This window comes from Microcebus murinus, unplaced genomic scaffold, assembly GCF_040939455.1.
Source record: "Microcebus murinus isolate Inina unplaced genomic scaffold, M.murinus_Inina_mat1.0 scaf032_hap2_Mmur4.0, whole genome shotgun sequence".
NCBI classification, from domain to species: Eukaryota; Metazoa; Chordata; class Mammalia; order Primates; family Cheirogaleidae; genus Microcebus; species Microcebus murinus.
In genome coordinates this window covers 151,194-164,453 of record NW_027438978.1, presented here as the reverse complement: position 1 = coordinate 164,453, position 13,260 = coordinate 151,194, and the positions used below count along the sequence as shown (strand labels likewise).

Sequence of the window (13,260 nt, the reverse complement as noted above, 5' to 3'; positions counted from 1 at the left end):
GCTGCTGTGGGAATGCGAAGCCCGGCTCCTGGTCTCAGAGCGGGGCAACCAGGAGGTGTGATGTCCACCCCGGCGTTCCCAGGAGGATCAGACTGAAGCTGGGACTTGGCCTGAAAGTGTCCCCTCGCATGGCCACCCCCTTCCCCTTCCTGCTCCTCTACTCCTGGTGCCCCTCCATCCAGGGGCCAGACCTTAAAGAGTCACCCGCAAGAGAATCCTGGTCCCAAAGGAGCCTTCTGGGGGACCCCTGCTGAGAGAGGTTGTGGGCCTGGCCCGCTGGGGCTCTGCCCGACCCAGGGCTGAGAGATGCAACCTCCCAGCTCTGGGTCCCTGCAGGAAGTGTTGGCAAGCACAGGGCCAGTCCTCCAAAGGCCCAGGTGCAGGGAGCCCAGCCCAAGCAGCCTGTGGAAGAAGCCACATGCTGTGCCACCCCGGGGAACACGACTGCAGGCCACGGCCCTTCCCACCTCCTCCTCCTCCTCCTCCTCCTCCTCCTCCTCCTCCTCCTCCTCCTCCCACCCCGCCCCCGCCCCCGCCCCCACATGGCACAGGGCCCAGAGACACCTCAGACACTTGCTACCCAAAGTGCAAAGGGCATCAGTTGCTCCTCCAAACCCCCCCCCCCAGCCCAGCAGACCGCGTTGTCCAGCCAGCCCCCGGGCCTCCCTGGGGAGCCCAGCACAAAAGTGCAGACACCCACCGGACCCTCAATCTCAGTTTTCGGATGTTTTTGCCACTCTAAGGACCCGCAGGCCAGCTGGGCCTTCTGGCAGGACAGAGAGCCCCGGAATCCGACGTGGAGAGCTGGGTGTACGTCCCCATGAGGAGGCGGTCCCCACCTCCGCGGCTATCCCCTTGCGGGGAGCGGCAGCCGCGGGGCCTCAGAGAAGACACCAGGCTGGGCCCCCACGGCACAGCGGGAGCACGTCCCCCGCAGGCCACTTAGCGACGGCGGCCAGCCGGCGGACGGTTGGGTTGCGCGAGACGCTGCGGCCGCCCTGCTACCGGGTTCCTGGGAGGGCGTCCTGGAACCAGCGTCCACACCAAGCCCTTGGAAGGCCCAGGCGACGGAGGAGCCCCGTCAGGCAGGGGCCGAGGACGGTGACGGCCCGGGCGGGGAGGAGCGTGTCAGGCAGGGGCAGAGGACGGTGACAGGTGACAGGCCGGGCGGGAAGGAGTCAGTCAGGCAGGGGCCGTGGAGGAGACGGGCTGGGTAAGGGTTAGGGTTAGTGTCAGGGCACAAGTCACAATCGCAAAGACCTGGAAGCCACCCGAGTGCCCATCGACCCACGAGTGGGTAAGTAAAATGTGGCCCGTGGACACCACGGAGTGCTATTCGGCTATGAGGAGCAGCGGTGAGGGGGCACCTCTCGTGGTTCTCCTGGCCAGAGCTGGAACCCGTTCCAGTAAGCCAAGTATCCCAAGAATGGACACACGAGCACCACGTGCTCGCGCTCACCAGCAAATGGGTACGAACCGATGGACACCTAAGTGGACACAGAGGAATCACCTTCTTCGGGTGGGTGTCGGGCGGGTGGGGGGAGGGGATGGGCATACACATCCATTAGGAATGGGGTGGGTACGCACCGACTGGGGGATGGGCGCACTTGAAGCTCTGACCCGAGGGGGGAGGCTGGGAGAGGGCAACGCACCCGACCTTAACATTGGTGCCCCCACAATATGCTGGAACAACATGAGAGGTAAATGAATAAGAACACGGGGGGGGGAGGGGGGCACGGGCAACACATGTCACCTTAACACTTGGACTCCCATCATCTGCTTGAAAAGAGAGAGAAAAGAAAATGCAATAATAGAGATAAGAGACACTTTTTAAAAATAATGAATCCGGCCGGGCGCTGTGGCTCACGCCTGTAATCCTAGCTCTTGGGAGGCCGAGGCGGGCGGATTGCTCAAGGTCAGGAGTTCAAAACCAGCCTGAGCAAGAGCGAGACCCCGTCTCTACTATAAATAGAAAGAAATTAATTGGCCAACTGATATATATATAAAAAATTAGCGGGGCATGGTGGCGCATGCCTGCAGTCCCAGCTACCCGGGAGGCTGAGGCAGAAGGATCACTCGAGCCCAGGAGTTTGAAGTTGCTGTGAGCTAGGCTGACGCCACGGCACTCACTCTAGCCTGGGCAACAAACCGAGACTCTGTCTCAAAAAAAAAAAAAAAAATGAATCCGAAGAGAAAAGTAAAAGGAGGCCTGTGGAGCAGGTCTGGGTGTGACTCCGGATCCCCGAACATCAGGTGCCACCACCAAAGATTCCTACGTGTAGCCCATAGAACCCCAAAAGCAACGGGAGGAGTTCTGGTCACATACTCCCTCAAAATGACATCCTGGCCTTCTTCTGGAACTCCCTCCCCTCTCAGACTCTCAAGGTTTCCTCCAGCGTGTCGGCTCCCACAGAGCAGACCTTTGGTCTGAGACCTGACTGTCCAGAAGCCAGGCATGCTGCCGCGTGGCGGCGGTGTCACGGCTCGGGACAAGAGGAGGCCCCACGGTGCGGGCTGGGGCGCCAGGCACCGCGGCGGGCGCCGAGGGTGGGGGTCACCCCCACCCCGGGCCGCCCCCGCACTCCCAGAAACGCGACAGAACCAGAGGCAAAAAAAAAAAGAAGAAGCCTACGGCACCCGGTATTCCCGGGCGGTCTCCCATCCAAGTTCTAACCAGGCCCGACCCTGCTTAGCTTCCGAGACCAGACGGGATCGGGCGCGTTCGGGGTGGTGTGGCCGTGGACGGCGGAGGGCGCCCCTGCCCCGCTCAAGAAGCCGAGCCTCTCCGCGCTTCCCCGCCGCCTCCTCCCGCCCCAGGCCCCGCGCCGGGTCGGGCCTGTTGAGTTCGCCGGCCGGGTCCCGCGGGCTCCGAGGGACGAAGGTGACAGGCGGGGCGGGCAGGGAGCGGCGGGCCGGGGTTGGGGGCTGTCTCTGTATACACACACACTCACAGGCACTCACTCACTCACTCACACTCACACAAGATGCGCCTCCACGGCTGGACCCGCCAAGGTGGAGACCTTCAAGCCCCCCTCCTCTCCTTGCCTGGCCTCCTTCACCTCCCCGCCCCCCACCCCCAGCGCGCCGGGGCCGCTGACTGCGCACGGGCGGGAGGGGCGGGGCGCTCGCCCTTTGACCCCAGCCAGGGGCGGCCCTCCCCCACAACCCCTTTCAGCTGCGCCCCCCACCCTGTGGCCTGGCGGCCGCCTATTCCCCCGGGCCAGGGCTGGGGCACAGCGCACGGGGGAGGGGAGCCAGTGTATGGGGCGTCTCTCTCTCTCGGGATGTGTCCCATGGGTGGGGTGGGGTGGCGTGGTTTGTGGGGCGCTGAAGAAATCAGTCCCCTCCATCTCCTCCCTCTGGAAAACACCCAAGCCCTTGGAGAACTGCCCGCACCTCTACCTACCGTGGGGGCCGGGACCCTCCTCTGTGTCCTCCTGTGGCCCAGTCCAAGGGGCCTGGGCCTGGCCGGGGCTGCATTGGACCCCAACCACCCTGGCGTGTGGACTCGCCAAAAATCGGCGATTAGATATTGGATTCCAGCGTCATTGAGGTCATTTCACTAATGAGTGCACCGCAAAGAGTTTCCTAATCCATCTGTGAGGGTGGCAACCGAAAGAGAATTTTAGAGCTGACAGAATAGGCGAGGAAAGGCATAGGAGATTTCCACACCCAGTAAGGAAGCCTTTCCCGAAGTGGAAGAAAGAAAGGAGCAAACAGAGACACCGGTAGCCCGCCCGGATCAGAGTCTGCCCCTGAGAGAAAGTACCCTGACCAGGTTCACCCGTGGGTGGGTCGCGAGCTAGCGGCATTCAGAAGAGCGAGGCCCGCAGTCTGTGCAGAAGACACCTGCACTCGGGTGTGTGTGGCGGCACAATTCACAAGCAGCTCCAGATGTTAAACCAAGGAGAAGCCAGGGAGTTCCCAACGCCCCAGGTGTCCTCAGCCCACGACTGGCTGCTGTGGGAATGCGAAGCCCGGCTCCTGGTCTCAGAGCGGGGCAACCAGGAGGTGTGATGTCCACCCCGGCGTTCCCAGGAGGATCAGACTGAAGCTGGGACTTGGCCTGAAAGTGTCCCCTCGCATGGCCACCCCCTTCCCCTTCCTGCTCCTCTACTCCTGGTGCCCCTCCATCCAGGGGCCAGACCTTAAAGAGTCACCCGCAAGAGAATCCTGGTCCCAAAGGAGCCTTCTGGGGGACCCCTGCTGAGAGAGGTTGTGGGCATGGCCCGCTGGGGCTCTGCCCGACCCAGGGCTGAGAGATGCAACCTCCCAGCTCTGGGTCCCTGCAGGAAGTGTTGGCAAGCACAGGGCCAGTCCTCCAAAGGCCCAGGTGCAGGGAGCCCAGGCCAAGCAGCCTGTGGAAGAAGCCACATGCTGTGCCACCCCGGGGAACACGACTGCAGGCCACGGCCCTTCCCACCTCCTCCTCCTCCTCCTCCTCCTCCTCCTCCTCCTCCTCCTCCTCCTCCCACCCCGCCCCCGCCCCCGCCCCCACATGGCACAGGGCCCAGAGACACCTCAGACACTTGCTACCCAAAGTGCAAAGGGCATCAGTTGCTCCTCCAAACCCCCCCCCCCAGCCCAGCAGACCGCGTTGTCCAGCCAGCCCCCGGGCCTCCCTGGGGAGCCCAGCACAAAAGTGCAGACACCCACCGGACCCTCAATCTCAGTTTTCGGATGTTTTTGCCACTCTAAGGACCCGCAGGCCAGCTGGGCCTTCTGGCAGGACAGAGAGCCCCGGAATCCGACGTGGAGAGCTGGGTGTACGTCCCCATGAGGAGGCGGTCCCCACCTCCGCGGCTATCCCCTTGCGGGGAGCGGCAGCCGCGGGGCCTCAGAGAAGACACCAGGCTGGGCCCCCACGGCACAGCGGGAGCACGTCCCCCGCAGGCCACTTAGCGACGGCGGCCAGCCGGCGGACGGTTGGGTTGCGCGAGACGCTGCGGCCGCCCTGCTACCGGGTTCCTGGGAGGGCGTCCTGGAACCAGCGTCCACACCAAGCCCTTGGAAGGCCCAGGCGACGGAGGAGCCCCGTCAGGCAGGGGCCGAGGACGGTGACGGCCCGGGCGGGGAGGAGCGTGTCAGGCAGGGGCAGAGGACGGTGACAGGTGACAGGCCGGGCGGGAAGGAGTCAGTCAGGCAGGGGCCGTGGAGGAGACGGGCTGGGTAAGGGTTAGGGTTAGTGTCAGGGCACAAGTCACAATCGCAAAGACCTGGAAGCCACCCGAGTGCCCATCGACCCACGAGTGGGTAAGTAAAATGTGGCCCGTGGACACCACGGAGTGCTATTCGGCTATGAGGAGCAGCGGTGAGGGGGCACCTCTCGTGGTTCTCCTGGCCAGAGCTGGAACCCGTTCCAGTAAGCCAAGTATCCCAAGAATGGACACACGAGCACCACGTGCTCGCGCTCACCAGCAAATGGGTACGAACCGATGGACACCTAAGTGGACACAGAGGAATCACCTTCTTCGGGTGGGTGTCGGGCGGGTGGGGGGAGGGGATGGGCATACACATCCATTAGGAATGGGGTGGGTACGCACCGACTGGGGGATGGGCGCACTTGAAGCTCTGACCCGAGGGGGGAGGCTGGGAGAGGGCAACGCACCCGACCTTAACATTGGTGCCCCCACAATATGCTGGAACAACATGAGAGGTAAATGAATAAGAACACGGGGGGGGGGAGGGGGGCACGGGCAACACATGTCACCTTAACACTTGGACTCCCATCATCTGCTTGAAAAGAGAGAGAAAAGAAAATGCAATAATAGAGATAAGAGACACTTTTTAAAAATAATGAATCCGGCCGGGCGCTGTGGCTCACGCCTGTAATCCTAGCTCTTGGGAGGCCGAGGCGGGCGGATTGCTCAAGGTCAGGAGTTCAAAACCAGCCTGAGCAAGAGCGAGACCCCGTCTCTACTATAAATAGAAAGAAATTAATTGGCCAACTGATATATATATAAAAAATTAGCGGGGCATGGTGGCGCATGCCTGCAGTCCCAGCTACCCGGGAGGCTGAGGCAGAAGGATCACTCGAGCCCAGGAGTTTGAAGTTGCTGTGAGCTAGGCTGACGCCACGGCACTCACTCTAGCCTGGGCAACAAACCGAGACTCTGTCTCAAAAAAAAAAAAAAAAATGAATCCGAAGAGAAAAGTAAAAGGAGGCCTGTGGAGCAGGTCTGGGTGTGACTCCGGATCCCCGAACATCAGGTGCCACCACCAAAGATTCCTACGTGTAGCCCATAGAACCCCAAAAGCAACGGGAGGAGTTCTGGTCACATACTCCCTCAAAATGACATCCTGGCCTTCTTCTGGAACTCCCTCCCCTCTCAGACTCTCAAGGTTTCCTCCAGCGTGTCGGCTCCCACAGAGCAGACCTTTGGTCTGAGACCTGACTGTCCAGAAGCCAGGCATGCTGCCGCGTGGCGGCGGTGTCACGGCTCGGGACAAGAGGAGGCCCCACGGTGCGGGCTGGGGCGCCAGGCACCGCGGCGGGCGCCGAGGGTGGGGGTCACCCCCACCCCGGGCCGCCCCCGCACTCCCAGAAACGCGACAGAACCAGAGGCAAAAAAAAAAAGAAGAAGCCTACGGCACCCGGTATTCCCGGGCGGTCTCCCATCCAAGTTCTAACCAGGCCCGACCCTGCTTAGCTTCCGAGACCAGACGGGATCGGGCGCGTTCGGGGTGGTGTGGCCGTGGACGGCGGAGGGCGCCCCTGCCCCGCTCAAGAAGCCGAGCCTCTCCGCGCTTCCCCGCCGCCTCCTCCCGCCCCAGGCCCCGCGCCGGGTCGGGCCTGTTGAGTTCGCCGGCCGGGTCCCGCGGGCTCCGAGGGACGGGGGTGACAGGCGGGGCGGGCAGGGAGCGGCGGGCCGGGGTTGGGGGCTGTCTCTGTATACACACACACTCACACTCACACTCACTCACTCACTCACACTCACACTCACACAAGATGCGCCTCCACGGCTGGACCCGCCAAGGTGGAGACCTTCAAGCCCCCCTCCTCTCCTCGCCTGGCCTCCTTCACCTCCCCGCCCCCCACCCCCAGCGCGCCGGGGCCGCTGACTGCGCACGGGCGGGAGGGGCGGGGCGCTCGCCCTTTGACCCCAGCCAGGGGCGGCCCTCCCCCACAACCCCTTTCAGCTGCGCCCCCCACCCTGTGGCCTGGCGGCCGCCTATTCCCCCGGGCCAGGGCTGGGGCACAGCGCACGGGGGAGGGGAGCCAGTGTATGGGGCGTCTCTCTCTCTCGGGATGTGTCCCATGGGTGGGGTGGGGTGGCGTGGTTTGTGGGGCGCTGAAGAAATCAGTCCCCTCCATCTCCTCCCTCTGGAAAACACCCAAGCCCTTGGAGAACTGCCCGCACCTCTACCTACCGTGGGGGCCGGGACCCTCCTCTGTGTCCTCCTGTGGCCCAGTCCAAGGGGCCTGGGCCTGGCCGGGGCTGCATTGGACCCCAACCACCCTGGCGTGTGGACTCGCCAAAAATCGGCGATTAGATATTGGATTCCAGCGTCATTGAGGTCATTTCACTAATGAGTGCACCGCAAAGAGTTTCCTAATCCATCTGTGAGGGTGGCAACCGAAAGAGAATTTTAGAGCTGACAGAATAGGCGAGGAAAGGCATAGGAGATTTCCACACCCAGTAAGGAAGCCTTTCCCGAAGTGGAAGAAAGAAAGGAGCAAACAGAGACACCGGTAGCCCGCCCGGATCAGAGTCTGCCCCTGAGAGAAAGTACCCTGACCAGGTTCACCCGTGGGTGGGTCGCGAGCTAGCGGCATTCAGAAGAGCGAGGCCCGCAGTCTGTGCGGAAGACACCTGCACTCGGGTGTGTGTGGCGGCACAATTCACAAGCAGCTCCAGATGTTAAACCAAGGAGAAGCCAGGGAGTTCCCAACGCCCCAGGTGTCCTCAGCCCACGACTGGCTGCTGTGGGAATGCGAAGCCCGGCTCCTGGTCTCAGAGCGGGGCAACCAGGAGGTGTGATGTCCACCCCGGCGTTCCCAGGAGGATCAGACTGAAGCTGGGACTTGGCCTGAAAGTGTCCCCTCGCATGGCCACCCCCTTCCCCTTCCTGCTCCTCTACTCCTGGTGCCCCTCCATCCAGGGGCCAGACCTTAAAGAGTCACCCGCAAGAGAATCCTGGTCCCAAAGGAGCCTTCTGGGGGACCCCTGCTGAGAGAGGTTGTGGGCCTGGCCCGCTGGGGCTCTGCCCGACCCAGGGCTGAGAGATGCAACCTCCCAGCTCTGGGTCCCTGCAGGAAGTGTTGGCAAGCACAGGGCCAGTCCTCCAAAGGCCCAGGTGCAGGGAGCCCAGGCCAAGCAGCCTGTGGAAGAAGCCACATGCTGTGCCACCCCGGGGAACACGACTGCAGGCCACGGCCCTTCCCACCTCCTCCTCCTCCTCCTCCTCCTCCCACCCCGCCCCCGCCCCCGCCCCCACATGGCACAGGGCCCAGAGACACCTCAGACACTTGCTACCCAAAGTGCAAAGGGCATCAGTTGCTCCTCCAAACCCCCCCCCAGCCCAGCAGACCGCGTTGTCCAGCCAGCCCCCGGGCCTCCCTGGGGAGCCCAGCACAAAAGTGCAGACACCCACCGGACCCTCAATCTCAGTTTTCGGATGTTTTTGCCACTCTAAGGACCCGCAGGCCAGCTGGGCCTTCTGGCAGGACAGAGAGCCCCGGAATCCGACGTGGAGAGCTGGGTGTACGTCCCCATGAGGAGGCGGTCCCCACCTCCGCGGCTATCCCCTTGCGGGGAGCGGCAGCCGCGGGGCCTCAGAGAAGACACCAGGCTGGGCCCCCACGGCACAGCGGGAGCACGTCCCCCGCAGGCCACTTAGCGACGGCGGCCAGCCGGCGGATGGTTGGGTTGCGCGAGACGCTGCGGCCGCCCTGCTACCGGGTTCCTGGGAGGGCGTCCTGGAACCAGCGTCCACACCAAGCCCTTGGAAGGCCCAGGCGACGGAGGAGCCCCGTCAGGCAGGGGCCGAGGACGGTGACGGCCCGGGCGGGGAGGAGCGTGTCAGGCAGGGGCAGAGGACGGTGACAGGTGACAGGCCGGGCGGGAAGGAGTCAGTCAGGCAGGGGCCGTGGAGGAGACGGGCTGGGTAAGGGTTAGGGTTAGTGTCAGGGCACAAGTCACAATCGCAAAGACCTGGAAGCCACCCGAGTGCCCATCGACCCACGAGTGGGTAAGTAAAATGTGGCCCGTGGACACCACGGAGTGCTATTCGGCTATGAGGAGCAGCGGTGAGGGGGCACCTCTCGTGGTTCTCCTGGCCAGAGCTGGAACCCGTTCCAGTAAGCCAAGTATCCCAAGAATGGACACACGAGCACCACGTGCTCGCGCTCACCAGCAAATGGGTACGAACCGATGGACACCTAAGTGGACACAGAGGAATCACCTTCTTCGGGTGGGTGTCGGGCGGGTGGGGGGAGGGGATGGGCATACACATCCATTAGGAATGGGGTGGGTACGCACCGACTGGGGGATGGGCGCACTTGAAGCTCTGACCCGAGGGGGGAGGCTGGGAGAGGGCAACGCACCCGACCTTAACATTGGTGCCCCCACAATATGCTGGAACAACATGAGAGGTAAATGAATAAGAACACGGGGGGGGGGAGGGGGGCACGGGCAACACATGTCACCTTAACACTTGGACTCCCATCATCTGCTTGAAAAGAGAGAGAAAAGAAAATGCAATAATAGAGATAAGAGACACTTTTTAAAAATAATGAATCCGGCCGGGCGCTGTGGCTCACGCCTGTAATCCTAGCTCTTGGGAGGCCGAGGCGGGCGGATTGCTCAAGGTCAGGAGTTCAAAACCAGCCTGAGCAAGAGCGAGACCCCGTCTCTACTATAAATAGAAAGAAATTAATTGGCCAACTGATATATATATAAAAAATTAGCGGGGCATGGTGGCGCATGCCTGCAGTCCCAGCTACCCGGGAGGCTGAGGCAGAAGGATCACTCGAGCCCAGGAGTTTGAAGTTGCTGTGAGCTAGGCTGACGCCACGGCACTCACTCTAGCCTGGGCAACAAACCGAGACTCTGTCTCAAAAAAAAAAAAAAAAATGAATCCGAAGAGAAAAGTAAAAGGAGGCCTGTGGAGCAGGTCTGGGTGTGACTCCGGATCCCCGAACATCAGGTGCCACCACCAAAGATTCCTACGTGTAGCCCATAGAACCCCAAAAGCAACGGGAGGAGTTCTGGTCACATACTCCCTCAAAATGACATCCTGGCCTTCTTCTGGAACTCCCTCCCCTCTCAGACTCTCAAGGTTTCCTCCAGCGTGTCGGCTCCCACAGAGCAGACCTTTGGTCTGAGACCTGACTGTCCAGAAGCCAGGCATGCTGCCGCGTGGCGGCGGTGTCACGGCTCGGGACAAGAGGAGGCCCCACGGTGCGGGCTGGGGCGCCAGGCACCGCGGCGGGCGCCGAGGGTGGGGGTCCCCCCACCCCGGGCCGCCCCCGCACTCCCAGAAACGCGACAGAACCAGAGGCAAAAAAAAAAAGAAGAAGCCTACGGCACCCGGTATTCCCGGGCGGTCTCCCATCCAAGTTCTAACCAGGCCCGACCCTGCTTAGCTTCCGAGACCAGACGGGATCGGGCGCGTTCGGGGTGGTGTGGCCGTGGACGGCGGAGGGCGCCCCTGCCCCGCTCAAGAAGCCGAGCCTCTCTGCGCTTCCCCGCCGCCTCCTCCCGCCCCAGGCCCCGCGCCGGGTCGGGCCTGTTGAGTTCGCCGGCCGGGTCCCGCGGGCTCCGAGGGACGGGGGTGACAGGCGGGGCGGGCAGGGAGCGGCGGGCCGGGGTTGGGGGCTGTCTCTGTATACACACACACTCACACGCACTCACTCACTCACTCACACTCACACAAGATGCGCCTCCACGGCTGGACCCGCCAAGGTGGAGACCTTCAAGCCCCCCTCCTCTCCTTGCCTGGCCTCCTTCACCTCCCCGCCCCCCACCCCCAGCGCGCCGGGGCCGCTGACTGCGCACGGGCGGGAGGGGCGGGGCGCTCGCCCTTTGACCCCAGCCAGGGGCGGCCCTCCCCCACAACCCCTTTCAGCTGCGCCCCCCACCCTGTGGCCTGGCGGCCGCCTATTCCCCCGGGCCAGGGCTGGGGCACAGCGCACGGGGGAGGGGAGCCAGTGTATGGGGCGTCTCTCTCTCTCGGGATGTGTCCCATGGGTGGGGTGGGGTGGCGTGGTTTGTGGGGCGCTGAAGAAATCAGTCCCCTCCATCTCCTCCCTCTGGAAAACACCCAAGCCCTTGGAGAACTGCCCGCACCTCTACCTACCGTGGGGGCCGGGACCCTCCTCTGTGTCCTCCTGTGGCCCAGTCCAAGGGGCCTGGGCCTGGCCGGGGCTGCATTGGACCCCAACCACCCTGGCGTGTGGACTCGCCAAAAATCGGCGATTAGATATTGGATTCCAGCGTCATTGAGGTCATTTCACTAATGAGTGCACCGCAAAGAGTTTCCTAATCCATCTGTGAGGGTGGCAACCGAAAGAGAATTTTAGAGCTGACAGAATAGGCGAGGAAAGGCATAGGAGATTTCCACACCCAGTAAGGAAGCCTTTCCCGAAGTGGAAGAAAGAAAGGAGCAAACAGAGACACCGGTAGCCCGCCCGGATCAGAGTCTGCCCCTGAGAGAAAGTACCCTGACCAGGTTCACCCGTGGGTGGGTCGCGAGCTAGCGGCATTCAGAAGAGCGAGGCCCGCAGTCTGTGCAGAAGACACCTGCACTCGGGTGTGTGTGGCGGCACAATTCACAAGCAGCTCCAGATGTTAAACCAAGGAGAAGCCAGGGAGTTCCCAACGCCCCAGGTGTCCTCAGCCCACGACTGGCTGCTGTGGGAATGCGAAGCCCGGCTCCTGGTCTCAGAGCGGGGCAACCAGGAGGTGTGATGTCCACCCCGGCGTTCCCAGGAGGATCAGACTGAAGCTGGGACTTGGCCTGAAAGTGTCCCCTCGCATGGCCACCCCCTTCCCCTTCCTGCTCCTCTACTCCTGGTGCCCCTCCATCCAGGGGCCAGACCTTAAAGAGTCACCCGCAAGAGAATCCTGGTCCCAAAGGAGCCTTCTGGGGGACCCCTGCTGAGAGAGGTTGTGGGCCTGGCCCGCTGGGGCTCTGCCCGACCCAGGGCTGAGAGATGCAACCTCCCAGCTCTGGGTCCCTGCAGGAAGTGTTGGCAAGCACAGGGCCAGTCCTCCAAAGGCCCAGGTGCAGGGAGCCCAGGACAAGCAGCCTGTGGAAGAAGCCACATGCTGTGCCACCCCGGGGAACACGACTGCAGGCCACGGCCCTTCCCACCTCCTCCTCCTCCTCCTCCTCCTCCTCCTCCTCCTCCTCCCACCCCGCCCCCGCCCCCGCCCCCACATGGCACAGGGCCCAGAGACACCTCAGACACTTGCTACCCAAAGTGCAAAGGGCATCAGTTGCTCCTCCAAACCCCCCCCCCAGCCCAGCAGACCGCGTTGTCCAGCCAGCCCCCGGGCCTCCCTGGGGAGCCCAGCACAAAAGTGCAGACACCCACCGGACCCTCAATCTCAGTTTTCGGATGTTTTTGCCACTCTAAGGACCCGCAGGCCAGCTGGGCCTTCTGGCAGGACAGAGAGCCCCGGAATCCGACGTGGAGAGCTGGGTGTACGTCCCCATGAGGAGGCGGTCCCCACCTCCGCGGCTATCCCCTTGCGGGGAGCGGCAGCCGCGGGGCCTCAGAGAAGACACCAGGCTGGGCCCCCACGGCACAGCGGGAGCACGTCCCCCGCAGGCCACTTAGCGACGGCGGCCAGCCGGCGGATGGTTGGGTTGCGCGAGACGCTGCGGCCGCCCTGCTACCGGGTTCCTGGGAGGGCGTCCTGGAACCAGCGTCCACACCAAGCCCTTGGAAGGCCCAGGCGACGGAGGAGCCCCGTCAGGCAGGGGCCGAGGACGGTGACGGCCCGGGCGGGGAGGAGCGTGTCAGGCAGGGGCAGAGGACGGTGACAGGTGACAGGCCGGGCGGGAAGGAGTCAGTCAGGCAGGGGCCGTGGAGGAGACGGGCTGGGTAAGGGTTAGGGTTAGTGTCAGGGCACAAGTCACAATCGCAAAGACCTGGAAGCCACCCGAGTGCCCATCGACCCACGAGTGGGTAAGTAAAATGTGGCCCGTGGACACCACGGAGTGCTATTCGGCTATGAGGAGCAGCGGTGAGGGGGCACCTCTCGTGGTTCTCCTGGCCAGAGCTGGAACCCGTTCCAGTAAGCCAAGTAT

General features: G+C 63.2%; 3 pseudogenes; all 3 read right to left on the bottom strand.

Moving 5' to 3' along the window:
- Positions 1-2,625: 2,625 nt before the first annotated feature.
- LOC142868501 (uncharacterized) lies at positions 2,626-2,744 on the bottom strand (annotated as a pseudogene).
- Positions 2,745-6,582: 3,838 nt separating this feature from the next.
- On the bottom strand, positions 6,583-6,701 carry LOC142868500 (uncharacterized; annotated as a pseudogene).
- A 3,819-nt stretch (positions 6,702-10,520) lies between these two features.
- On the bottom strand, positions 10,521-10,639 carry LOC142868499 (uncharacterized; annotated as a pseudogene).
- Between the last annotated feature and the right edge of the window lie 2,621 nt (positions 10,640-13,260).